Below are 27,894 nucleotides of genomic sequence, written 5' to 3' on the forward strand. Positions count from 1 at the left end.
GGTTATGAGCAGCATCCAAATGAGGATTTCGTAAGGGAAGAGTTTGGTGTAATTGGTCTGGAGATGTCAGCTCTGCTAAACGCTGCCGAATTGCAAACTAGGCAAGTTATCACTAAATTGCGAATTTCTTATCCCTGACATCTTTTCTACCTGTTCTCTGGGTATGTTTGATTAATACCGAATAACTTGTGTGGAATTGCTCTGGAACAATAAAAGCGCTACATACATGTTTATTTTTTTATTACAACGATTCCATTGCCATTCTTGTCACTAAACTGATTAAGCTGAGAGAACTATGGCTTGGTAAGACACTATTTAGGTGAGTAGTAGCAGGATTAAGGAAAAGTATGAAGAGAGCTTTAGAATTCTTAAACTAAAAAAAAAAAGAATTCTTAAACTATTCTCAAATCTCCAAATCCTTGGAATTGTATAGGCCTCATTTGGAGAGTGGAAGTAAAAAAGGTTACTAGCCTATATAAATTGAATCTTGAAAAATATTTGCCTTGTATTTAAATATTTTACATTTGTTTAAAAGCCCCGATATTTTTTTTTCAGCTCGGTTTTCTACATTTTTAACAATCTTCAAGAACTTAATACATTCCTCAAGGGGAACAAAAGGCTTAGACTAGAGGAGATAGACCCAAGAGTGTTTTAAAGTACCATAGGAGGGCTTCAGAAAAGTAAGTGAATGTTAATCTACATGACCCACCTATTCTATAAAATGCAGAATGCTAAAAAAAAATGCAGAATGCTTTTGACTAATGGTTTTAAGTTAACATTTAAAGTTCTTCCCATAAGTTTAAATAATGGCAAATAATGTAATTTCCAGTGCATTATAAAATGTTATTTTGCACTCTTGTCTAAATGTATGCAATGGAATTAAATTGTTTTGATACCTATCATCCATTTTTAAAAAGTGGACTAGCTCTTTGATAGTCAAAACTTGACATTGTATTGTTATTCTGTTCTTTACAGCAGTGGTTCTGATTTAGAGACTAGAGCTTCCCAGAGGGCATTTGGCAATACCTGGAGACGTTTTCGGTGTCATAACTAGGGAGTGGGGGACACTGGCATCTAGTGGGAAGAGGCCTGGGATATTGCAGAACATCGTACAGTGCACAAGGCAACCCCTAACAGCAAGGAATTAATCAGCCCAAAATGTCAGTAGTGCTGTGCTGTTGAGAAACCCTGACCTACAGATTTCTACTCTCACGTAGTGTGGTTTTAAAATTAAAGTCTTACTGGTTAGCATTCCTTCCTGCAGCAAAAATGTGTGTATATTTAAATTTGTGGAATATCTTGTGATCATTAGGTTTTAAATGTTAAATCATTCCAGAGAAACATTTTTTTTTTTTTAGAATCATTACAGGTATCCTCTGCTTTTTGAACGTTTACATTATACCACTTAGCTTTTCGAAATACTTACATTACTACTTGTTTTTACTACCTGAAAAATATCTGTAGAGGATTTTCATTTTTACAAAAAAGGTGAAAAGCAAAAATAGTGTTCAGCTTTTAGCAGCCAGCACGGTGCACCCTGAGCGAGAATGGCGCCACCAAGCTCCTTCCCTGGGAACTATACCCAGCATCTTGACTTCTGGTAGCCGTAGCTTTTGAACTATGTCAGCATCTGTGCTTTATCTGGGTCTATTTTGTGCATCTATTGGCGAGATATGCTCTAAGGTTATCAGAAAAGCCTAAGAGGGGTGGGCTTTTTGGGTCTGGGAACACTCAAAACATTTTCAATGTAAATGAATGGTAGCTGTTTCTTCACTTTATGCTATTTTGGTTTACAAAAGTTCTCCTAGAAACGCTCTACTTTCAGATAGTGAGGGAAAGCTGTACAGCTATTACACGTATATAGCTGATTACAAATATCACGATTTTGAATAAAAGTAATATTTGATTAAATGTACTTCTTAATGAGAGTGGGCTTTTTTAATCATTTAGCTTACATTTCCATGGATGGATATTATTCATTGCTAGAACATGACAGAGTTCAACATCAATTCCTTCTCTCTTTTATTTTTAGAGTTGTAAGGCCAAAACATCTTGTTCATTTAAGCTCTCATGAGAGGAATAAAAAGAATGTTAATATAGTAATGTGGTTCAATTCTTTTTATTCCTTCTGAGTTATATGCCAAAAATAATTTAATAAGACCGATCTAGCGGAATACTGTCAAATGACATGTCCGTCATGTGCTCGTTTAATCTGCTTTAGAACCAAAATACTGGAATCCCAACTTGAAAAATGACTTCTTGCCTAAGTCATTAATTTTCTCAGTATTGACTGTTTAATGCCATGGCAGTTGTGTCCTAGAACAGCACACCATAGGAAGAATCAGGGTGGCTAAGAGATATTCCTTTCGTAGGGGCCAACAGGGCGATCTCTGTGTGCTTAAGCACCCGGATGTTTGGGTTAAGTAGTTGTTTATTAGTAGTTGTTGGATGGGTGGATGGAGGAACACTGCAATGAATGAGCACTTCTGGATTAAATGTTATTGTAATGATCCAAGCTAGAAATCACGATTGATAGTACGGAAGCTGCGGAGAACATTCTGGATATATTCTGAGGACAGACCTCACAGAATTTTCCCCAAGGTTTGGATGTGAGAGGGAGGGGAGCATCAGGTATCACTGCGTAGTTTGGTCCTAAACCACAGAAGAGTTACCACTTACTGAGCTGGGGGAGAAGAGTAGGAAGAGCAAGTGCAGGCCCAGTGCATTTTCTCAGCGCCACATTTGCGTTTCCCAGCTTAAGGGAGCTGCTGAAACGTGTGGTTACCTATCAAAATACAAATAATAATATTACTTTTAGTTTGACTAAAAGGCTTCCACAGTCATTTTCCCACAAAATGATGGAATCTTTCCCTTTGTTTTTAACTCCAGTGCCTCAAATTCAAACACCCTTGATGATGTTGTTAACTCTGTTATTAAGGAATGTTACTTATCTGATTTATGTATGATAGATGTACCTTAAGGACAAGTTTTGTAGTATAAAGTTGTTAGGTGTTTTAATAGATTTTTTAAAGATTTTAAGTAATCTGTGCATGCAACATGGGGCTCAAACCCATGACCCCCGAGATCAAGAGGCACACATTCCACCAACTGAGCCAGTCAGACACCCCATAGAATTTTGAACACATTTTATTGTAACTTAAATTGATGATTTTCTACAGAGGTATTGTTTAGGACATATTTAATATTCAACAGTTGGCTCTATTGAGTATAAAAATAGACTTCTCAAACTCCTAAACACCAAAAGCATGATTTTGCTTCAGATGACTGAATCCTAGATTTCTGAGCTGATCAGAATAATGCAAGTTAGCTCAAATGCAACTTATAATTTATGATTTATGTTAATGTAGGTTAACATGCAGTGTTATGTAGGGTTTTCCACCTTGACTAAGCTAATCCAGAGATGCATATTTTTCTCTTAGTAACTTTTTAATACTTCTGTCTTTTTTCCCCAGTTTGTTTCGGCAGAAAGAATCATGTATGCAAAGACAAAAAAAATTAACTCCATTTCGGTGAAAGGGCACTTATATACCCAGTTGTTAAGATGTCTTGAGAAGTTCACCCAAAACATGTTTGCCTGTGTAAATTAATGTGATCAATCCCTATTTTATGGTTTGGCATACATACTGAGAGTGTCCCTTATTTAATTCCACCCACATAACAAGATTCTGATGTAGGTTCTCAGAGTCTAATGGACAAGGCACATAGGTGCATACCAACATTGTGAGCATGTTTGTGGTAAATATTGAAATGCAAGCAAATATTGAAGGAGCATAAACACAGAAGAACTTCCTGTGGCTACAGATAGGATCTTTGCATTGATTACACTCCTCTTGGGAGAGGAGGTTGTGCACACTAGGGTAATTTTGCCTATTTCTCCTGTTTTCCTCCAAAGCCTGGCATCCTATGTCTCCTACCTCTCCGCATCTCTGGGATGGCACAGTGATGTTCCTGCCACCTCTGCTGGATGATGGCATCTGCAGCCCACCGCTGTTCTGTCTAAGCGAGTGTGCCAGAAGGCTTGGAGGACCGCAGCTGCCCGTGCAGGGCAAAAGCATCCTCTGGGTAGCTAAAGCTCGGACTTCTTTCTAAGCAAGGTACCTTTTACCAGGGTCCCTTCATGGAAACCACATATATACATAAAAGACCTGCCATAGTATTTAGCCTAATGGCTGTGCCATTTATGAAGATCAACCACAGGTGAGGAAGGCCCTTTATGTTTTGTACCTGAGTGCTCAAAACTTTATTGTAGAAGTATGCCCATTTTGTTTGTTTTTTTCCTTACAAAAGGGCTTATAAACCCTGTAGGTAAAAAATTAAGAATTCCCATTTGGGGGAATTAAAGTTTCTGGTCACCAAAACAAACAAAAAGCCAAAAAAACCTTCGAAGGTGTTCCTGATACTGTAGGTTGGAGATGGGACATGAATATTTGTAGTTCTTGCAGGTTCCCAGGTAACTCTTTCTTTTCGGATTGTGGTCCAGGGCCAGCAGCATCAGTATCACCTGGTAGTTTGTTAATAGTGCAGACTCTCACAGGTTCTCAGGCCCACAGCAGACCTTCTGTATCAGAATCTGAATTTTAACATGGTGCCAGGTGAGGAGTGCACATAGCCACAAACTGAATAGCAGGAGTTGGATAGCCCCAAGAAGTTGTTTCTGTTGTTCCAGTCTTGTTGGAGGTGATGGCAGCCTTTAGAGCGTCTCCCCCACCCCCCTGCCCCGAGCCTTGACTTTCTGGTTGGTACTTGCTGGTCAGTGACCTGGCCGATGCTGTCCACTGCCTCAGTGTGATTTGCCTGGCTTTGAATACTCCTCTGTATACCCCTGAATGGAAATATTACTTGGTTCTGCTCCAGAATATTAGTTCTGAAAAATGTCAAGAAGGTGAATGCCTAAACATCTGCTTCCCTTTCTGCTTTCCACTCCTTTCTCTCAACTCCCACATTTGTGAGCTCTGTTCCATCAGCATCCTTTAGCAAATACACAGAAGGCCAAAGCACCACCTCTGCAGAGCACTGTTATAGGAAGGCTCCAAATTCATATTTAAAGGTCCAGAAAAATGAATGGTGATCAAGTGCCTGTGTGGGGTATGGTTGGAGGTTATTTGACAAGAATTGCTGACCAGCCTGACAGGTCAGGGCTGTGCCTATCAGTCCCAGACTGAGAGGAATCTAAAACTGTTCAGAAAGAAAGCAAGGACAGCAGCAAGGCAGTGGATCTTAATGTACTGCCCAGCATCGAATAGGCGGAAATTGAGCCTAACTTTCTCCTATTTTGCCCCTATCAACTGCCACCGTTTTGTCTGTAAAAGATCACAGAAGTAACAACAATGCAAGGGGTTTGGAAAATAGAATAGCAAATATTTACCCACTGCCCCACTGCCTTATTATATAGTTATATATGTTTTTCTGTCTGTCGCCAACCATATGTAATAGGAAGAATAATGGACTCTCAGAGATGTTCATGTCCTAATTCCTTGAGACTGGTAATTTGTTAGGTTACAGACAAATTTGGAAATTAACATTGCAGAAGGAATGAAGTTTGCTTATTGCTGACTTTATTTTTTTTTTATTGCTGACTTTAAATGTAGAGGTTATTTGGGATTATCTGGGTGGGCTCACTGTGATCATAAGAGTCCCTTAAAAGTGGAAGAGAGAGGCAGAAAACTCTGAGGGAAATGTGACTGGAGGTAGGTCAGAGGGGCGTGATGTGAGGACTCAATTGGCCTTTGGGGACTTTGAAGACAGAGGATAGGGCCACTGGCCAAGGAGTGTGGATGCCCAATAGAGGTTGTGAGAAGGAAATGGCTTCTTTTGTGTGGCCTTCAGAAAAGAGCACTGCGCAGCCGGAACCTTGATTTTAGGTCAATAAGACCTGTATTGAACTTCTGTCCTCCAAAATTGTAAGATAATAAGTATGCATTACTTTAAGCAGCTAAGTTTGTGGTAATGTGTTACAGCAGCAATGGAAAAGTAAGACACTTTTTTCACCATATTTCTTATAGTTACATCATGCCTAAATATTTTTTGGGGGGTTGCAGTAGTTTTTGTAATTATTTGAATGGCCATGTGTTATTCTGTGGAGCTGAAGTACTGTCATTCCTTAGCCATATGTTCACTTGAAAATCAGATATGTGAACTGCTTCCTGTATTTCCTTTTTTTCATGTTTCATTATTTTCTAAGGATATTCTATCAGAATTACATTTGGACTTTGAATTTCTTCCAGTTTTTCTATATTTAAGAAAAAAATCTCTGAAGTCCATTTGAAATTTTTAAAAATATTTGTTTAGAGAGAGAGTGTGCCTGCGTGCACACTCTCACGTGTGCACATGCACTTGTGGGGCAGAGGGCAGGGGGGCACATAGAGAGAGGGAGAGAATCTCAAGCAGACTTCCCCTCTGAGCACAGAGCCCACCTCAGGGCTTGATCTCACGACCCTGAGATCATGACCTGAGCCAAAACCAAGAGTCAGACACTTAACCAACTAAGCCACCCAGGCGCCCCTCACTTAATTTTTTAATTGATTTTTTCAGATGCATCTTAATTCATTGTTTCCAGCTCCTTGAAAAATCCCATTGAGAGTTTCTGATGTCCATTGCCTTCACAAACTCCTTCAAAACTCACAGACTTGCAGTCAAAGCCCTCAATTTTGTGATCCTACTTTTCCTATTTCCATTTTCACAAACTTATAGTTAGGCCATTTCTTTCATATCTTCCCTATTGATTGTTTTCTGCTTTAAGTCTTTGTGTATTCTTTTCCCAGTCCAGGTTGCACTTTTCACAGTGAAATTATGTGTGATTTGTCTTAAAAGCTTTTTCTCAGCAGCTTGGTATATGAAGAATGTGAGCGTTGGAATCAGAAAGCCCTGGATTTGAATCCCAGCTCTGTTTCTCACTAGCTGTATGGCCTGGAATGAGTTGCTCATCCTTTCTGAGCATCAGTTTTCCTCTTTAGGATGAAGTCAACAGTGTCTCTCCTGCACGGTTGTCAACTGATTATAGCTAATGTATACAAAGGATCTAGCAAGATCCCTGCTACTTTGTAGGCAATCCATGAGTATCACTGTTCATCTTATGACTTTTCTATCCTCCCCATTAAACCATAAATTCTCTAAAAATAAGAACAGTTCATTATTCTTACATGTATACCCTATGAAGCCTAGGACATAATAGGTGTTTAATAAACATTTACTATTTTGTCTTCTTCCTCCCTGTCCCTGTTTTATTAAAATCCCATTCCCGGGGTCCTAGGATCGAGCCCCGAGTCTGGCTCCCTACTCAGTGAAGAGTCTGCTTCTCTTTCTGCCGCTTCCCCTGCTCGTGTTCTCTCTCTCTCTCTCTCTTTCTCTCAAATAAATAAAATATTTAAAAAAAAGATCCCATTCATTCTCTCAGGCTCCTGTTGTAGCCCCATCTCCTTTATGACTTATCCATGATGACACTTAACCTGGGTGAGCCAGTGCGATTGAATGATGTAAAATAGACGCTAAGGGAGGAAAATAGAGGTTCATGGAGATGATCCATTGGATCCCTTTTAGCTCTAATTTTTTATATAATTTTGGAGTTTTCTGGGGAAGGAATTATCACTGAGCTCTTGTTAATATGCCTAAGTGTTCCACATATGCTAGAGCTCATCGTGCCATATAAGATTCCACCCAGAATGAGAAAACATTTGCAAAAGACATATCTGATAAAGGACTGCTATCCAAAATATACAAAGAACTCTTAACACTCAACAATAAGGAAACAACCCAATTAAAAAATGGGCCAGAGAACTTAACAGACACACCATGAAGAATGTTTACAGATGGTGAACTAAAGATATAAAAAGATACTCTACATCATATGTCATCAGGGAAAAAGAAATTAAAAGAATAGTGAGAAACCACTACACACCTATTTGGCCAAAATCTGGAACACCACCACCACCAAATGCTGACAAGGATGTGGAGCAACAGGAACTCTCTCATTCGTTGCTGGTGGGAATGTAAAATGGTATAGCTACTTTGGAAGACAGTTTGTCAGTTTCTTATAAAACTAAATATACTTTTGCCATATGATCCAGCAATTACATTCCTTGACATTTACCCAAAGGAGTTGAAAACATGTCCACACAAAAACCTGCACATACATGTTTATAGTAGCCTTTTTCTTAATTGCCAAAACTTGGAAACAACCAAGATGTCTTTCAGTGGGTGAATGGATAAACAGTGGTACATCCAGACAATAGAGTATTATTCAGCACTAAAAAGAAATGAGCTATCAAGTCATAAAAAGCCATGGAGGAAACTTCAATGCATACTAAGTGAAAGAAGCCAATCTGAACGGGATACCTATTGTATGACTCCAACTATATGACATTCTGGAAAAGGCAAAATTCTGGAGACAGTACAAAGATCAGTGTTTCCCAGGGAGTGGGGTGATTGGGGTAGGGAACTAATAGAGCACAGAGGATTTTTAGAGTAGTGGAAGTACTCTCTATGGTGTCATAATGATGGATACATATCATTATACATTTGTCAAGACCTATAGAATGTATACTACCAAGAGTGAACCCTCAGGTAAACTATGGACTTTGGGTGATGATATTGTGTCAATGTAGGTTCATCAGTTTTAACAAATGCACCACTCTGATGGGGGTATTAATGAGGGAGGATATAAGGGAATTCTTTGTACCTTCCTCTCAGTTTTGCTGTGAACCTAAAATTGCTCTAAAAACTTCTTTAAAGAAAATCCCCAAAACTCAACCCAACCCTTACCATATTATACTGAATCTTAGAGTAAGGAAATAGAGGTTAAGTGGCAGAACCAGGACTTTCATCTCAATTTCTTTGCCTCCAAAGCCCACATTTTCCTACTCCATCACAGTGGAGCAACACCGACAGTGCCCAGTCTACAACCTTTTGGTTCTCTTCCATACATGGCATACGTGCTTACAGCGTCTTATCAGGAGCCCCTGTGCTTCTCCACCTTCTCAGACTGTAGAGATGTGCTTGGCCTGCTTGCTGGGTAGGCTAGAAAGACGGGGAGTCAGTATCCTGGGGAGCAGCCCTTGATAATGCTGGACGGGTGTCAGTGGATAACTGTTCCAGCCTCCTCACCTGATAAGAAAGACAATGAAGCTGTGGATACTGGTGATGGCCATGGCTGAAGTCAAGGGTCCGAGCTGTCTGTGATATTAGGTTCAAAACTTTAGAGTGAGCATTTAGAAGCTCTTATAGTAATTGGACAGAAACATTGTATCTTTTGATTCTAGTAATTTTTTAAACTCTTGTATTTTGCATGTCTGTCTTTTTTAAATTTCATTTTCCCAGTGATGCATTTTTGTTATGTTTACAAAAGTCCTGTTTTACAATGGATTGGGCAGTTTTTAAGAATTAGTTCATCATGGGAATTTGAGAAACACTATTCTATAGCAAGGGGTTGACAAACTACAGCCCTTGGGCTGGCTGCCTGGTTTTGTAAGTAATGTTTTATTGGAACACAGCCATACCCACTCATTTATGTATTATCCATGGCTGCTTTTTCTCTATAGTGGCAGAATTGAGCTATTGCGACAGACACTGTGTGCCTCCCCAAGCCTGAAATATTCACTCTTTGCCCTTATAGGGAAAGTTGGGTCAAGCCCTGTTGTACTTGTCTCCCCCAGTTCTCCAGCTGAGTTGAGCTCCACGTTGCTAATATGAGCTCCACGGCGCTAATTTGCTTGCTAACATACCTTCTATTGACATCTTTTTCTTCCCTGTCTCGTTTTTTTATTCCCTGCCACTATTTCCTGGATATCCTAAATTAATGACTTGCACTCACATTCTTGACCCAAAGTGGAGTTCTGGGGGAACCCAACCAATGCACACATCATGTCCTTGTTTGTCCTAACTCCAGGACAAACTTACTAGCAGAGCAGAGACCACTTAAGAGCAGGGTTAACCTCAGCACAATGATTAAGTTATCACGCCCCTCCCACCCCCACCGTCCTGTCTCTTCTGCAGCACTGTTTAACAATTCAACCTTGCGGACATGACTTTTTCTAGTTCATATACTCTATCTTATTGAGTGCCACCTCTGCACCAGGGATGATGGAGGAGAGGATAGAGAGCAAGAGGAAGAAAGAAAATCCCATCTTGTCCTATATAGGATGCTCCCTTTTTACAACAGAAACCTGCTTGGAGCGGATCCCGAGGTGCCCATGCACCTGAGTCATTGCCAGTTGGTCTCAGCCTCGCAGGACATGGCCGAGTCACTGTCCACCCCCACTTTATGCTGCTGTTTTCATTTGTCTCTGCCTACCCCTCCTAATTACTTAGGTCACTTCAGACTTTAATTCTGTCTTCTAAAGTGTAACACAGCCATAATTAGGCCATATGTTAATTAGCAAGATGACGTCTTGTCACTCGTGAGAGATGTGGATCATCGCAGAAAGTACCATAGAAAGGGGAGTTCAGCAGGAAGAGGAAGTCTACGGAGGCTGGAAGTGACTCTCTGTCTAGCCAAAACTACCTTAGAGAGCAGGAGAAAATGGCAGGATGCAAGAGGGCGAAAGGATGGGGTCACACAAAGAAAAAGAGCTAGAGTTGACCTCTTTTCTACTCCAGGAATGAGCTGCAAGCCAGGAGACAAGCCTGAGGCCAAGAAGTCACCAGGGATGGCAGAATGTTCTGAAGGACTGGAGGTGGCCAGGGCTGAGGGCAAGGCCTCGAAGGAAGCAACGGGCAAGGTGAGTGTCAGGCATGCGTGCTCCTGTCTCTTACCCCTGGAAGCCTGTGGGGATGCCCATCACAAATCAAGGCCATTCTCTGCTTCTGTGGCCCCTCTAAGGGCTCTGCAGGAAGTCTGGAAGATGGGGTTCTGGTAGCTCATGCTGTTTCTGTTTCTACAGGCTGTTTACTCAGTGTCAGTTCCCTGTTTTCTGTTAACTTATTTTGTGACATTCTTGGGATGACAAAGTTGGAAAGAGGATCGGGCAGGTCATGATAATTTCCTATTTCAGTTAGTGTCACCTTTATCACTCAGGAGACAGTTTTCCAGGAAACTAATTACTCAGGGAATTCATGACTAGGTACAATGACATTTGAATTATTAAGATATTAACCTTCCTCCAGTTTGCTGTCAAAACATGATGTGATGAGAACTTGTTCTGTCATCACCACTAATGGATGAAAGGGACTAGGACAGTCATTTGAAGTTGTGTATTTGCTTGGATTTCAGAAAAAGACATTTGACATAGGAACTCTCAAAGCATATCAAAGGGGAAATTTCAAGGTGTAGTTTGTGTTGATAATAATATTAACAAATATTATTATTATTATTGTATTTGTGGAGTTCCTACTATATTCCAAACCTTTACAGACATCACTTCTAATATTCCTAACCATCCTTCAAGGAAAGTATCATTATCCTCATTTAACTTGAGGCTCACAGATGTTGAATCATATTCAAAGATCATACTGCAAGCTGAGACAAAGTTGAAATCTATTATTTTTTCTAAACTTTAAACTTTGAGCTTTTACCAATATACTGGGGTCAGCAAACTTTTTCTGTAAAGGGCCAGATAGTAACTATTTTCACTTTTGTTGCCCAGATGGCATGTGTTGCAACTACTCATTTCTGGTGTTGTAGCACATAGGTAGCTATACACAATACACCAATGAATGAATGTGGCTATGCTCCAACAAAACTTTATTTACACAAACTAAAATTTGTTTTTAGCATAATTTCCACATATTGTAAAATATCATTGTTCTTTGGAATTTTTTCCCCAATCTATTTAAAAAGTGGTAAAAATCAGGTGGCAGACCATGTTTGGCCCATGGGCTGTAGTTTGCTGACCCCCACCCTTCACGAAACCAGCTATCTTACAGTGACTTAGGAAACTAAGTGAAAGCAACTGAGCTGCATATTTTACCCAAGGGAGTCAAGTCATCTACAGGATAAATTATCAAAACCTTTAGGACACAGAAGCTGTAGGGAACAATGGTCCTTATTCTGGCTGTACCATCAAATTTAATGTGTAGATTTAAGTACATCTCAAGAACTTCTGGGTCTTGCTCACCTCATCTCCCGAATAGCCCCACTGTTCTTTGAATTCTACTGATAGTATGCCTGCACCAAATGATTTCCATGAAATTGGAATTTAAATCTAAGATGATTACTTGGATGATGCCATCATTAACATGGGAAAGGGTGGGGGAGGTGCGGGTTTGTGGGTGATGGCAAGAGTTTGGTTGTGGACAAGTTAAGCTCGAGGCACCTAAGAGACATAAATGAAGACAGTTGCACAGAAGTGCCTGTAGTTGGCAGGGGAAGCAGGACTAGAGATTAAACTTTAGAAGTGGTCAGCATGTAGACTGAGTCTGGGTGTTTCATAGCATTGAATAAGATCTTTTAGGGCAAACTTCCATTACCTGGGCACTATTAACATCGGGGTGGGAGGATAATTCTTTGTTGTGGGGGCTGTCTCATCCTACAGTGTACACCATAGGGTGCTTAGCAGCATCCCTAGCCTCTACACACCCTGCCCCCCCCCCCTTGTGACAACCAAAACCAGCTCTGGAAGCTGCCGCATATCCCCTGGGGTGAAAATCACCCTTGGTTGAGAGAGAATCACTGTCTTAGGGAAAGGGCTGAGGATGGTCCCCAAGGACCACAAGTCTGAAAGTCAGAAAGAGGAGGAAGAAATGGGGAAACGGACTGAGAGGAGTAGCCAGTGAAGTTGGGGAGAAACTCAATGGTTAGGCCCCAACTGCTTAGGCTGGACTTGGTGTAATAGTTGAGGAAAGGGAGGAACGAATGTCAATTAAAAAGTAATGGCCCATAGCTCAAGACTGAGCCCTAGTGAGCTCCACTGTGTTTATGGGACCTCCCAGTGCTAGCAGGGAGACAAGGGCACATGAAGCATTGAGGTCATATATTTTCTAACCACATGGCGCCTAAAGACAGTGCATTGGACAGAGTGTTTTCTAGTAGGGAACTAAACTAGATAGCACATTAAAAGTAACATTTACAAACCAAAGATAGAGACCATTCCATGTTTCTTCTTCTTTTTCATTTTATTTTTAGAAATAATCCTCAGAGGATAAAAATGTTATTGTCTGGGTACAGGAGAAAAGCAAGAACAGAAATAGAGTTGCTATGGTTTTGAGGGGAAGCAAAAGGACTTAAGACCTGGGGCTTTTGCCATCCTGAGCTGCAGGTTGGATCCTCTTTGTTTTGTGATCTCTTCACTCGCTTCATGTCTGACGGTAGTAAGAAAAAAAAAAAAGTCAAGAGATGTGAGCTTGAACTTGTGTGAACTTTCTCTTTATACATTTGAAAACTGAAGAGCTATGGCTTAATGAAGGCCCAATATAAAGATTAAGAAAATCAATCACGGTATCCCTGGGTGGCTCAGCAGTTTAGTGCCTGCCTTTGGCCCAGGGCATGGTCCTGGAGTGCTGGGATCGAGTCCCACATCGGGCTCCTTGCATGGAGCCTGCTTCTCCCTCTGCCTGTGTCTCTGCCTCTCTCTCTCTCTCTCTCTCTCTCTCTGTGTGTGTCTTTCATGAATAAATAAATAAATAAATAAATAAATAAAATCTTTAAAAAAAAGAAATGAACAAATTAAAAAAAAAAAGAAAATCAATCCCTCATATTGCAATTGATGTCATTAGACTAGAGTTCCTCTTAGTCATATGCCTGATAGCAAAGTACCAAAGAAGGGGCGATGTATGTTTTCTCCTTTTTATATTTATCTTCTCACTCTAAAATGAAGATAATAAGTTTACCTCATGAGGTTATTATATAAAACTGCCTGACAGTGCCTAGTGCCTAGTTGCTTCCATAAATGTTTTAAAAGAATAACAATGCGTATCCTGATTGTGGTGGTGGTTACACATGTCTAAACATATAATAATATTCCATAGAACTATGGGACAGCTGAGTGGCTCAGTGGTTGAGCATCTGCCTTCTGCTCAAGTTGTGATCCCAGAGTCCTGGGATCAAGTCCCGCATTGGGCTCCCCGCGGGGAGCCTGATTTTCCTTCTGCCTATGTCTCTGCCTCTCTCTCTGGGTCTTTGATGAATAAATAAATAAAATCTTTTTAAAAATTCCATAGAACTAGACACTGAACCCCACCCCCAAAAAAGTATAGCAAAAGAGTGAAGTCCAAATGAGATTATTAGCTGAGTTGGTAGTATTCTATCGATATCAATTTCTGGTTCTGACAGTGTACTATAGTTTTGTAAGATGTTCTCATTTGGGGAAGCTGGGCGCAGGTATACAGAACTCTATTATTTTTGTAACTTCTTGTAAGTCTTAAACTATTTCAAATGTAAAAGCATTATGAAGAAATAATTCAATGTTAACATAGATCAAAAAGCCCCCTTGTTTGTGACTATTGTGTAGCTCTGTATCATTTGGTTTTGTTGCCAACTTTACCTTGTAGATTCATTTTTATTTTAATGGAGACTCATATCACGAGTAAATAAAATGATCAGGTTTTAGTTATAAATGACAAAGTGGAGTCAAATCACTATATGTTTAGGCTAATGCAATAGGTTATAACCCAGATTGTGAACCTAAATTGATCTTAATAAATACATAGTCATGAAGCCCAATGATAGGTGAAAGTCTGAAATTAAACAGGATTACCATTTAATCTTTAGTTTTGGAACATTTTATTTTTGGATAGTCCAAAATTCATCTAAGTTTGCCAAAGATTGAAATTTTCACACAACACATCCTTAAATTCCCTGAGAAGTAGAAAGTAGAGGTGGCTTGCATACTTTTTTAGGTGAGAATTTCTACTTCAGCAGACTTTGGGGAGGGCAAGCCTCCTCTATCTTGCTGATATGCCTAAGATGTGATCTATTTATATTACAAACCATATGCAGAGCCTGGCAAGCCTTTCTGTAAATGAGCTCATCGGTTCTTCCCTAAAATAGGAGACTAGAAGGAGGGTGCCAAAGACATTAGGGACCTTTCACAACCATTACACCTCTTGGTGCTGATTGAACAGGAAGGATAAACAAAATCTATGAGTTCTGATAGGAAGGATAAATAAGAAATACCTATCAAGGAGAACAGCATGTTTTCCTTGGTCTTCTTTGCAGGCCATCAAAGTCAAGTTCTTGAGGCCTTGAGTACTTTAATGGATTTTCCTTTTCTGTGTTTGTACAAATTGCAAGGAAAGATAATTTCAAATTTGTCATACCGATGGGCCTCCTTCAAAGTGTGATGAGTTTTTCTAGAGCTTCATTCAAAGCAACCAGTATTTATAGAACATTTTATCCAGTGTTAAGTCATTAGATTTATCTGTAAGGAAATAGAGAAGAGCAGTTGCTGACCTTAAGAGGCTCCCAAACAAGAAGGAAAGAGATGAAAAAACAAAGAAATGTATTACAAAATGACAAGCACAGTCAGAGCAGCACATACAAGCTTCAGAGAAAGGAGTAAGAGGGAGATCATCACCCATTTAGGACAGCGTGGCTCAAACTGGGCCTACAAAAGTATATATTCTTGGAGTGTGTTGTTTGCTACAAGAATGTAAAAATTTTGTGTTTTCATTAGGTGGAAATTATAAGTACACATATATACACAGAAATGTATTTTTTTCTAGTTATCTGGATGAGTACATATCAAAAAAATTTTCTTTTGTTGTAGGGAGAGCATTAACAGATCTACCCTTGTAACAAATTCTAAAGTGCACAATACGGTATTGTTAACTATAGGCACAGTGTTATAATCAGATCTCTAAAACTTATTCATCTTGCGTAATTGAAACTTCAGCCTGTTGAGCAGCATCTCCTCACTTCCCCCTCCCCCCCAGCCTCTGAAACCACTATTCTATTCTCTGCTTCTATGAGGTTGACTAAGTTCCTCATATAAGTGGAATCATATAGTATTTGCCCTTCTGTGGCTGGGTTATTTCACTTAAGCACAATGTCCTCCAAGTTCATTTATGTCGTGTAACAAATGACAGAATTTCTTTCTTTTTCTAAGCTGAATAATATCCCTTTGTATGGATATGCCACATTTTCTTTATTCATTCATCCACCCATGGACATTTAGTTTTTTTCCACATCTTTGTAATTGTGAATTGGATAAGCCTGTATCTTACTGAATACTCATATCCACATGGTTTTAGTGCATTTGCATCTATGAACTGTTTATTTTTTTTAAAGATTTATTCATTTATTCATGAGAGACACACACAGGGAGAGGCAGACACAGAGGCGGAAGGAGAAGCAGGCTCCTCACAGGGAGCCCAATGTGGGACTTGATCCCAGATCCCGGGACCATGCCCTGAGCTGAAGGCAGACACTCAACCACTGAGCCACCCTGGTGTCCCCTATGAATTGTTTAAATGAGAGTTTTGCTTTAGCTTGGATAGAGGGAAGTAGAGAAGAAAACTCAGTTAGTTGGAAATATGGAATTCAAAGAACCTGAACTAGAACATCAGTGGCATATTCTGAGTTCCAGGGGGTGTTTTGCATAGATACCATCTTTATTTGTTCCAACTAGCAAAACTTCCTTAATAGGAAGTGTAATAGTATGTATCAATGAAGAATTTGTATATTCATGATTTCAACCACAACTGGTTAATATATCCATTTAGTGTTTTTTTTATGATTTTATTTATTTATTCATGAGAGACACAGAGAGAGGCAGAGACATAGGCAAAGGAGAAGCAGACCTCCTGCATGGAGCCTAATGTGGGACTTGATTCCAGGATCCCGGGATTGCGACCTGAGCCAAAGGCAGACACTCAACCACTGAGCCACCCAGGTGCCCCAATATCCATTTGGTTTCTGAATAATGCCCTGGTCCTTACCATGCCTTTAACCAAATGGGAAAACTGTGCCTATGAGAGACCCTTTCCCCTTTCCATATCCTTGTAATGAGCAGGGCAGCATCAATTTTAATACCTTAATGAAAAGTCCAAAGTAGCTATATGTACATTGGCAGTATATTAATCAGAAATTGCATTCAGGGCAGCCCGGGTGGCTCAGCGGTTTAGCACCGACTTCAGCCCAGGGCGTGATCCTGGAGACCCGGGATCGAGTCCCATGTCGGGCTCCCTTCATGGAGCCTGCTTCTTCCTCTGCCTGTGTCTTTGCCTCTCTCTCTCTCTGTGTGTGTGTATGTCTCATGAATAAATAAATAAAATCTAAAAAAAAAAAAAAGAAATTGCATTCAGCTGCTAGTAATAAAAACCCAAAAGAAGGTGGCTTAAATTGTGGCTGTATTAGTCCACTGTGGGTAGTCTAGGTCTGCTGTATAACCAGGGACCCATACTCCTTTTAGCTTTGTGCTTTGATATCCTAATCCTCCTGTTTTCAAAATGGCTATCAGAGCTCTAGCTGTCATATTTTCATTTTAACCATAGAGAAGGCGAAGACCAAAGAGAAAAGAAGGTATATGCCAACTGTCTTAACTCCTTAAAATTGCCTTCCTAGAAGTCCCCTTTAGTGACTTTTACCTGCCTTTCATTGACCAGGACTATCTCAAATACTCCTAGTTGTAAGGGAAACAGGAAATTTTGTTTTTAGCTTGTCACATTGACCATTCAAATAATCTCAGGGTTCAAGTAATATGGAAAAGAGATTGGTAACCAGTAACCTCTGGACAGTTGGCTCTTATCATTGGGCTTTTGATACTAGTTGAGCAACTACCTGATTCCAGACTTCTTGATATGTGAAAGGAAAAGAACTCTATTTGTTAAAGGTACTGTTATTTAGATGTTTGTTATTTGCAGCTGAACATATTCCTAACTAAAACAAATAGGAACACTGCTTATTGAGGTTTGACATTTGAAATCAACTCTTTTACCAGGAATCACAAACTCAAATATATTCAGAACTAGAGAGGCAATGTGAGTGAGTGATGCTGGTTGAAGAAGGAGCCATGACAACCTGGAGAGTGTGTGGCCCTTCTAAAGTGGGCCACTGCTGCTGTTGTTGGATTGAGAGGGTTATTTTCATACAGGATGACCAACCCCTGTTACCATATAAAAGCATTTCAAGAGAACCAGAAAGCTGGACCATGAATAAATAAATAAATAAATAAATAAATAAATAAATTAATTAATTAATTAATTAATTAATTAATTAAAAAGATTTTATTTTTAAATAATCTCTATACCCAATGTGGGGCTCGAACTCACAACCCTGAGATCAAGAATTACACACTCCACTGACTGAGCCAGCTAGGCACCCCAGAAGGCTGAATCTTTATGCATATCACAGAGTAAGAAAATCCTTTTCATGCCATATTCTAGATATGAAGAAAAGGAGCTCATTTCATTATTTAGTCTGTAATTTTAGCCTTTCTCAATCTCCCTTCCTCTGGTTAGAGGAAAAACATATTAAGACACCAACAACACCTATAAGTCAAGCTTGTTTAAATGTTACTCCACTCTGGAATTTTAGGAAATGTTTTCCTCTTTTCTAAATTATTAAGGTATAAAAAGAAAAAAATAAATTATTGAGGTATAATTCAAATACCATAAAATTCACCTTCAAAAGTTTATAATTCAGTAGCTTTTAGTATATTCACAAAGTTGTATAATTGCTACTAATTCCAGAACATTCATCACCTCAAAAAACCCATACCCGTTAGTAGTCACCTCCCTCCCCACCAACCCCTGGTCACCACTAATCTACTTTCTGTCTTTGTGGATTTGTCTACTCTAGATATTTCATGTAAATGGGATCATGCATGGGGCACCTGAGTGGCTCAGTCATTTAAGCATCTGATTCTTGATTTTGGCTCAGGTCATGATCTCAGGGTCATGGGATTGAGCCCCGCATCAGGCTCCGTGCTCAGCACAGAGTCTTCTTGAGAGTCTCTCTCCTTCTGCCTCTGCCCCTCCTGCTTATGCTCTCTCTCTCTCAAATAAATAGATAAATCTTTTTTTTAATGGAATTATGCAATATGTGGCTCTTTGTGACTGGCTTTTTTCACTTAGTATAATGTTTTTAGGGTTTATCCCTGTGTTACATGTATCAATACTTAATTCCTTTTTATGTATGAATAGTATTCCATTGTATGGGTAGACCACATCCTGTTTATGTATGAGTTGATGGACATCTGAGCTGTTTTTGCTATTATGGATGATGCTGCTACAAACATTTGTGTACAAGTCTTTATGTAGACATATGTTTTCACTTCTCTTAGGTATATGCCTAGGAGCGAAATTGTTGGGTCAAATAGGAACTTTGTGTTTAACTTTCTGAGGAACTGCCCAACTGTTTTCCAAAGTGGCTGTATCAATTTACATTCCCATCAGCAGTGTATGAGGGTTCCAGTTTTTCCATCTCTTCTCCAACTCTTGTTATTGTCTGTCTTTTTGATAATGGCCATCCTAGTGAGTATGAAGCGGTGTCTTATTGTGGTTTTGATTTTTTTCCTTAATGACTAATAATGTTGAACATCTTCTTATGTGCTTATTAGCCATTTGTTTTTCTTTTTTTTTGGCCATTTGTATATCTGAAGAAATGTCTAAATCCTTTACGTACAATAAAAATGGGTTATATCTTTTTATTATTGAGTTGTAAGCTTTTTATATAGTTTGAAATATATGTTTTGGTCATATTTTGCAGGTCATTTCAACCATTTCAACAAATGGTTGAAAATTGGTGACTAATATGGTTCAAAATAATATAAAAATACCCAGTCTCCTACTGCTTTTCCCCCTAGAAGAACATTGACATGCTTTTGTAACCTCCTGGCAGGAGGGAAGAGTCAGGCTCTTTGGATCATCTTCTGGGCTCTTTAACCATTGTTACTTGTTCCCTTGGGTGCTGCTAGCTTGGCTGGCATTTGTGGCTCACGTTTTTGATGGGACAGCTGATGATATGGCCACTCTTGGCTTTATGAGGGTCTCGTGTTGCTGCTTTGGCTTTAGATCTTCTTCTGTTGTCACTGTAGATTCTTCTGAGGTTTGACCCTGACTTTCATTTGGCCCTGTCTTAGTCCATTTGGGCTCCTCTAAAAAAATAGCAAAGACTGGGTATAACAACAAAAATTTATTTGTCACTGTTCTGGGAGCTGGAAGCCCAATATCAAGGTGAGAGCCCTCTTCCGGGTCACAGACTTCTCATTGTATCCTCACATGGTAGAAGAGGCTAGGGAGCCTTGTAAGATCTCTTTTATAAGAGCATTAATCTCATTCATAAAGGCTTCACTCTCATGACCTAATCACCCCAAGGGCCCTGCCTACTAATACCATTACCTTTGGGGGTTGGGATTTCAACATATGATTTGGGGAATGTGTCACAAACATTGAGACAATAGAAATCTTGACTTAAGTGGTCTTCTTTAGAATCTTCAGAAGATGCCACCTTACCCCTACTGTGGCCATTCTTTTTAGCAAATTCTACATCTAGAAACTCAGCTATTTTTCATAGTAGAAACCAGGGCAGCCTGAGGAAGCTGAATTTCAGGGTCTCCTCCTGCCTGACTTGGTTGTCAGACAAGGTGTACAATTGCACTGCAGAGTGCTGTGAGAGAGCATCATCTCAGAGTTCCAGATTCTCTGTATTCTCCTGCATTTGTCCATGATGTCTCTCCTTTGCCAGGTACAAACTAAAGAAAAGAAATCAGAAGATCCAACTCTCTACTTTGCTCTCCTGCTTCTCTCTCTCTCTCTCTCTCTTTCTCAGAGTTCTTCATATCAGAAGACAGGAGGGTGTAAGATTTAGGGTACTTCAGGAAAACAACTAATAGGGGGTATGTGTGTGTATGTGTGTATAAAATTATTTACTAGAAGGAATTGTCTCATGCATGGAGGCCAATGAGTCCCAAGATCTGTTGGGTGACTTGGCAGGCTGGATACCCAGGAAAGACAATGGTATAGTTCAAGTCTGAATCCAAAGAACTGAGAATCAGGAGAACCAGTAGTGTAGTTCCAGTCTGAAGACCTAGGAAGAGCCAATGTTTCAGTTAGAATCCCAAGGCAGGAAAAAGCTAGTGTACTAGTTTGAAAGCTATCAGGGAGGAGGAGTTCTCTCTTACTTGGGAAAGGGTCAGCCTTTTTGTTCTATTTAAGCCTTCAGATGATTGGACAAGCCCCAACCAAATTAGAGAGGGCAATCTGCTTTACTTAGTCTACTAATTTATTTATTTTTATTTTTTTAAAATATTGTATTTATTTATTCATGAGCAACACAGAGAGAGAGGCAGAGACACAGGCAGAGGGAGAAACAGGCTCCATGCAGGAAGCCCGATGCGGGACTCGATCCCAACACTCCAGGATTATGCCCTGAGCTAAAGGCAGATGCTCAACCGCTAAGCCACCCAGGCATCCCAGTCTACCAGTTCAAATGTTAATCTCACTCAAAAACAGCCTCACAGAAATACTGAGAATAGCGTTTGACCAAATATCTGAGTACCATATAGCCCGGTCAAGTTGATACATAAAATTAACCATCACAGAGAGCTGCCCCTTAGCTTCCACCATAACTAGGATGATCCATAAAATGTATCATGTGATCTGGAACACATCTGAGAGCTAAAAGGAGTCAGTACCTGGAGGGGCTGAATGGACATGTGTAAACTGGGACTGTACAAGGTCACACCAGGCTGTATAGTGACCCTACATGTGACATCCTCTGACTGCCATAGCGTATGTCTAGCTGGTAGAGATGGATTACCTCCTGTCAGGCTACCGTAGAAATCTATGAGGCTAGGTCCTCAAAGCTTGTTCTTTGACAAACTTAAGAGGGACATAAAGTAATTTAGAAAATCCTCTCTCAAGCAAAAAGCGAGTTTTGGAAGATTAGTGTCCTGCTTTATAAGCCTGATTTTAAAGACCTGAAGATTAATATTTCCTTGGATTTTCTCTTCAGATTTTTTCTTTAATGAATTCTAGTCTCTCTCCAGGCAGCTGGATGACTGAACATGTTAGGGTGAAGGTCATGAAATTGAGAAGGCGAAAGAATGAAGCACAAAAGAAATAAGAAAAGACTACTTCAGTTACAGGTGAAATTTCTCAGCTTAAAGTACTGGGAAGCTAATTTAACTTAGAAATGCGTATTTAAATTAAAAAACATTTACGTCATTGTTTACTTAGGGGCCAACACTTTGCCACCCTTGCTGGGCAAATCACAAATGAGTTTTATTGCAGAATCAGACTGGTAGGGACAGGGAAGGAGCAGTAAAGAGAAAGAAGAGAACATTACTACTTCCCTTTATAGAATGAAAAGCCAAAAGATAGTGCCTATGGTGGAGGGAGCGTGAAATAGAGAAACAGAAGTGTACTCACTTACTAGCTACATTGACCAATGTAGGTCTTAATCTGGAGATATAACTGGAATATATGCTCAAGTATACATGGACCCTAAATATAAGTGAAAACATCTTTTTCCCAAATGAGAGAGTTGAAAACAACTTCTCTTTTTTTTTTTTTAAACTTGAATATACAATGTTTAGGGAATGAGTTGAAATAGCCAAATGTTTACCTATAATATTTAACTTGAACTTTAACTATACCTGCATATTTAAAATCTCATGTTATATAAAATATAAAACGGCTCTTTTTCACTCTCACATTTCAGGATACAGTTTTTTTCAAACTCTGCACATGCTCATTGACATTCATTTCTCCTTCATCAAGAGCCACTTGAAGATAGTGCCATATTCACTTCCACAAAGTTGTTTGATTGCAGCACTTTTTGAATCTGAGCATGATGCTACCATTAGAAGTTTTACCATGATTGGGCAGCCCAGGTGGCTCAGTGGTTTAGTGCCGCCTTCGGCTCAGGGCATGATCCTGGAGACCCAGGATCAAGTCCCACATCGTGTGCCCTGCATGGAGCCTGCTTCTCCCTCTGCCTGTGTCTCTGCCTGTGTGTGTGTGTGTGTGTGTGTCTCATGGATAAATAAATAAAAAATCTTAAAAAAATAGAAGTTTTACCATGATTCACGTATGCCCATGACTTTGTTGTAAGCTCCACGACATATGTATTTAATGTATGGTAATCAACTAATTTTTTTAAAAAGGCTTGTATGCAGTGGTGCCCAGAGCTGCAGTTTGAAGTCAATTCTCCAGAAATGGTGACTCAATCTGTCTTAAATTTATTTACCTTCCCCCATCATGTCAAGAGACCTCTATAAGCATTCAAGCTGAGTTTGATTGAGGTCATTTCAGGTTAATGTGTCTTCCCCAAATAGCACTTTGTTGTTCAAAACTAAGTAATTGAGAGACTGCCTCTGCCTGTAATATGAAAATCTTTTTTTAAAAAAAATATTTTATTTATTTATTTATGAGAGACCCAGAGAGAGGCAAGAGACATAGGCAGAGGGAAAAGCAGGCTCCCTCTGGGGAGCTCGATGCGGAACTCAGTTCCAGGACCCTAGGATCACGACCTGAGCCAAAGGCAGATGCTCAACCACTGAGCCACCTAGGTGCCCTGAAAATCTTAATAAGGACCTTATGTTATTTTGGGGGACTTTATTTATAATTTTTTAAGATTTATTTTATTTATGAGAGAGAGAGAGAGAGAGAGAGGCAGAGACACAGGAGAAGGGAGAAGCAGGAGCCTGACGCGGGGACTCCAGGATCGTGCCCTGGGCCAAAGGCAGGCGCCAAACTGCTGAGCCACCCAGGGATCCCCCCTTGGGGGACTTTATTTGTGATGGAATAATTTTGAGGAAAAACTTTGCCTTGTAATTGAGTATACACAGAATTTTGGAAAGAAGGGCTACTGGACATTTGAGGGTGAGAGATAGGTTTAATCTCATCTATAGTAGCAGGAAATTAATAGAAATTTGATTTTTGCTAAACCAAGAAATTTTGACATAAAGCATACTATCTAGAGATACTGTGGCAACTACTAGATGATCAAATACCTGGAGTAGTTTCAGTTAGTGGCATGTGGGGAGCTAGACTGGAACAGGGTAAGTTTGAGTCAAGAAATTTATTGTTCTGGGTTGCCTGGCTGGCTCAGTCAGTAGAGCATGCTGCTCTTGATCTCGGGGTTGTAAGTTCAAGCCCCATGTTGGGTGTAGAGATTGCTTAAATAAACTTAAAAAAATCTTTAAAGAAATTTGTTTTTCATTATAAAAGCACTTAAACTATAATAGAGTATAATGAAACATGTAAAAGTTAAAGCTGGATGTTACAGTAGTCCAAATGAGAGATGATGAACCATGCAGTTGTTGATGAGGATGGAAGGAAGAGGCAGATTTTAGAGCTGCCTAGAGACAGAATTGTTGGGACTTCATGTCTGTATTATGAAAGTTCATGGAGAGGGAAGAGTACAGGATGACGTCTGGTTTCCCAGCTTTGGAGACTGGATAAATATGGTGTCAAGTTGGAAATGTATGAACAGGGGAGTAAATGATAGTGGGATCCAATTGTGAGCACCCATACCCTTGGTATCTGTGCCCTATTTAGGTAGAGGTGAATTGAGAGTGCAAGAGAGAGACTCTTGGGGAGATACACATTTGGGATTCATCAACATAGAAGTGGTGATACAGCCATGGGAGTAGATAGATTGTCCTGAAGAGATGTTTTATTGACAAGGCTGGGGATTGGGCTTTGGGAAAACCACCACTATTAGAGGAAGGAAAGAGAATCCAATTAAGGAAGTTGAGAGAAAATAGGTCCAAGACTAAGAAGGTCAAGCCAAGGAAGAGGAAAGTGTCAAAGAAAGAATATTTAGTACTATTAGATTTCTAAGGGATACCAAGCAAAATAAGGAATGAGCAGTATCTACTTGATTTGGCACAATTCTTTTATATTTCTTTTCTTTAAAGATTTTATTTATTTATTCATGAGAGACAGAGAGAGAGAGAGAGGCAGAGACACGGGCAGAGGGAGAAGCAGGCTCCATGCAGGGAGCCCAACGTGGGACTCGATCCTGGGTGTCCAGGATCACGCCCCAGGCTGAAGGTGGCGCTAAACTGCTAAGCCACCAGTGGTGCCCTCTTTTATATTTGTTAAATAAGGCTGTGAACTTCCTAGATAGAGTCTTCTATCTATAATCAAGTTAAAAGAACTTTTGGGGGGAAGGTGTGATATAGGAATGTTTAGTTGAAATTAACTCAATATTCATCAATAGAATGATGACCTTCCCCAAAACAAATGAATGTGCTCTTTACCCAAATTTGTCTGCGGCCCCACACAGCAATAACTTCACAAGCACCTAAACTGAGCCCCTGCCTCTATCCTTCAGGACCTCAAGATCACTCTGAGTCTGGCTTGCTGTCCAGTTGTCCCAGATCCCTGCCTCATTTTCTTGCAAAGCCTACATATAAGGCAAGGGCTTCATATTTCTTGGTAGGGTTTCTGTTGAATAGATATTAGATTTGCCTCCAGACACTTACTGCTATCTTTCTGGTTCCCATTGATCTATCTAAAGGATAAGAATTATGGAGACACAGCCCACAATGTAAGGATGACTCTCAGACAAGGTGATTCAAGGATGTGTTGAAATAGTTAATTAAAGAGGCACAAATTTCCATTCTTTGAAGATCTTACAGCATAGTCTAGATGACCTTTCAGCAGTCCTGCCACAGATAAAATAATTCATCCATTGGGTGACCTTTAAAATTCCTTCTTGTCCTGAGAAGTCAGGGGTCTCTCACCACCAAACAGAACATAGAAATCAGGGAACCTCAGGGTAGTAAGGGACTTTAAGAGGTCTTCTGATTCACTTTGTACCAAATAAATACATCCCTTCTACTGTCTTATTGAAGAGGAACATCCCCACTTTTAAAAAAATTAATAAACCTTATTTTTTAGAGCCTTTTAGGTTCACAGCAAAATTGAGGGGAAAGCACAGAGAATTCCTCTATACCCCCCTGCCCCAACACTCACAGCCTCACCCACTATGAACATGAAGCACTAGAGTGGTGTTTTTGTTACAATTTATGAACCTATGTTGACACATTGTTATCACCCAAACTCTGTAGTTTACATTAGGGTTCACTTGTGATGTTGCACATACTCCATGGATTTTGACAAATATAAAATGACATGTGTCCATCGCTGTAGTATCATACAGAATAGCTACACTACCCTAAAAATCCTTTGTACTCTGCCAATTCATCCCTTTCTCCCCTCAACCCCTGTCAACCATAATCTTTTTACTGTCTTTGTAGCTTTGCCGTTTCCAGAATGCCATATAGTTGGAACCATATGGTATGTGGCCTTTTCAGATTGGCTTCTTTCACTTAGTAATATACATTGAAAGTTTCCTCCATGGTTTTTTCTGGCTCGACAGCTCATTTCTTTTTAGTGCTGAATAATATTCCATTGTCTGGATGTACCACTGTTTATTTTTCCATTCACCTACTGAAGGATATCTTGGTTGCTTCCAATTTTGGCAATTTTATTTATTTTTTTTAATTTTTATTTTATTTTTTTTATTTTTATTTATGACAGTCACAGAGAGAGAGAGAGAGAGGCAGAGACACAGGCAGAGGGAGAAGCAGGCTCCATGCACCGGGAGCCTGACGTGGGATTCGATCCCGGGTCTCCAGGATCGTGCCCTGGGCCAAAGACCGGCGCTAAACCACTGCGCCACCCAGGGATCCCCAATTTTGGCAATTTTAAATAAAGCTGCTATAAACATCTCTGGGCAGGTTTTTGTATGGACATAAGCTTTCAATTCATTTGGCTAAACCCCAAGGAGTGCAATTGCTGGATCATATAGTAAGAGTATTTATAATTTTGTAAGAGACTGCCAAACTGCTTTCCAAAGTGGCTGTACCATTTTGTATTCCCACCAGCAATGAATGAGAGAGTTCCTGTTGCTCTACATCCTTGCCCACATATGGTGTTGTCAGTGTTTTGGATTTTGGCCATTCCCCAGTTTCTGTTTGAATTCTTGAACAATGGTAATCCACCATGTCAGAAATTCAGAACTTATATAATGGCTGGGCAAGGAAGACCTTATAGGGTTGTAGACTAAGGTAAAGAATGTTTATAGCATCTCTGCTTGGAAAGGGCTTTATCTGACCAGTGCACCCTCTAGCAACTGAGTTCACTGAATGTCCGTTTCCTCCCCTACATTTCCTAGCCTCCCTCATAGTTGGGTTGGGTCATGTGACTGAGCTCTGCCCAATGGGAATATGAGAAGTGAAGCCTCCCTGTAGTTCTGAGTCATGTAAGAGTCTGAGTGCTCCCCTTTTCCTGTTTCTTATAGTAAAAGAACCCGGAGCCTGTGATACAGATGAAGCAACTATAAAGCATCAGACCTCAGTGAGCTTGGACCTCAGAATAACTGGGTGAAACAGAGCTCCCTACCTACCTGCCTTGGAACATGCCTTTTGAGCAAGAAATAAACTTTGTTGTTAAACCACTGAGATTTCAGGGTTAATTTGTTACCTCCACATGGTCTAGCTTATCTCTTTGCTGACCCTCGAGTTTTCTCTTGGGGCTCTATCCCTTTCTCTCTGTCCAGTTGGAATTCTCTTTTATGTACTAAACTTCAACTTCAGACCTGTTTAGTTCTGTTTGGCTGCCTGACCCATCTCACAAGGCTTTTGGAATCTGCCCCATGTTAGTAAGGTTCCCAGGCTTCCAATTCATTCTTTGTAGCCTATCTTTGTCTTTGGCCTCTGTGGGAAGCTCTGTGTTCTCTCTTCCATTGGCTCTCCACTGACTTCTCAGAGTCTCATTGGTACCAGCATTCTGGTCTTGAGCTCTCTCAGTGAAAATGCCCCTCACTTGACAATTACAAATGAAGTAGCCATTCTGTTTCTAGAAGGGACTAAGTGGTATCAGATATCAAATTTTTCCTTAAGTGAATTTAATGTGCCTAATAAAAATTGTCTTCTATATGTTCAACCTCCATCCTCTGGAGTTATCAAAATATGTTTTCTTTTGTCCATATGGTAGATTTCCGGGTAACTGAAGATGGAAAGGTATCATGTTCTTTCTGATTTCTTC

General features: G+C 39.9%; 1 long non-coding RNA gene across 1 annotated transcript; it reads left to right on the forward strand.

Annotated features, from left to right (window-relative positions):
• Positions 1-560: 560 nt before the first annotated feature.
• Positions 561-27,202, forward strand: LOC129518324 (uncharacterized). Its single transcript, XR_008666167.1, has 4 exons — positions 561-680; positions 3,914-4,115; positions 10,612-10,733; positions 27,149-27,202. It is a non-coding gene; the product is annotated as an uncharacterized LOC129518324 (long non-coding RNA).
• The last annotated feature ends 692 nt before the right edge of the window (positions 27,203-27,894 follow it).

This window comes from Nyctereutes procyonoides, unplaced genomic scaffold, assembly GCF_905146905.1.
Source record: "Nyctereutes procyonoides isolate TBG_1078 unplaced genomic scaffold, NYPRO_anot_genome, whole genome shotgun sequence".
NCBI lineage: Eukaryota > Metazoa > Chordata > Mammalia > Carnivora > Canidae > Nyctereutes > Nyctereutes procyonoides.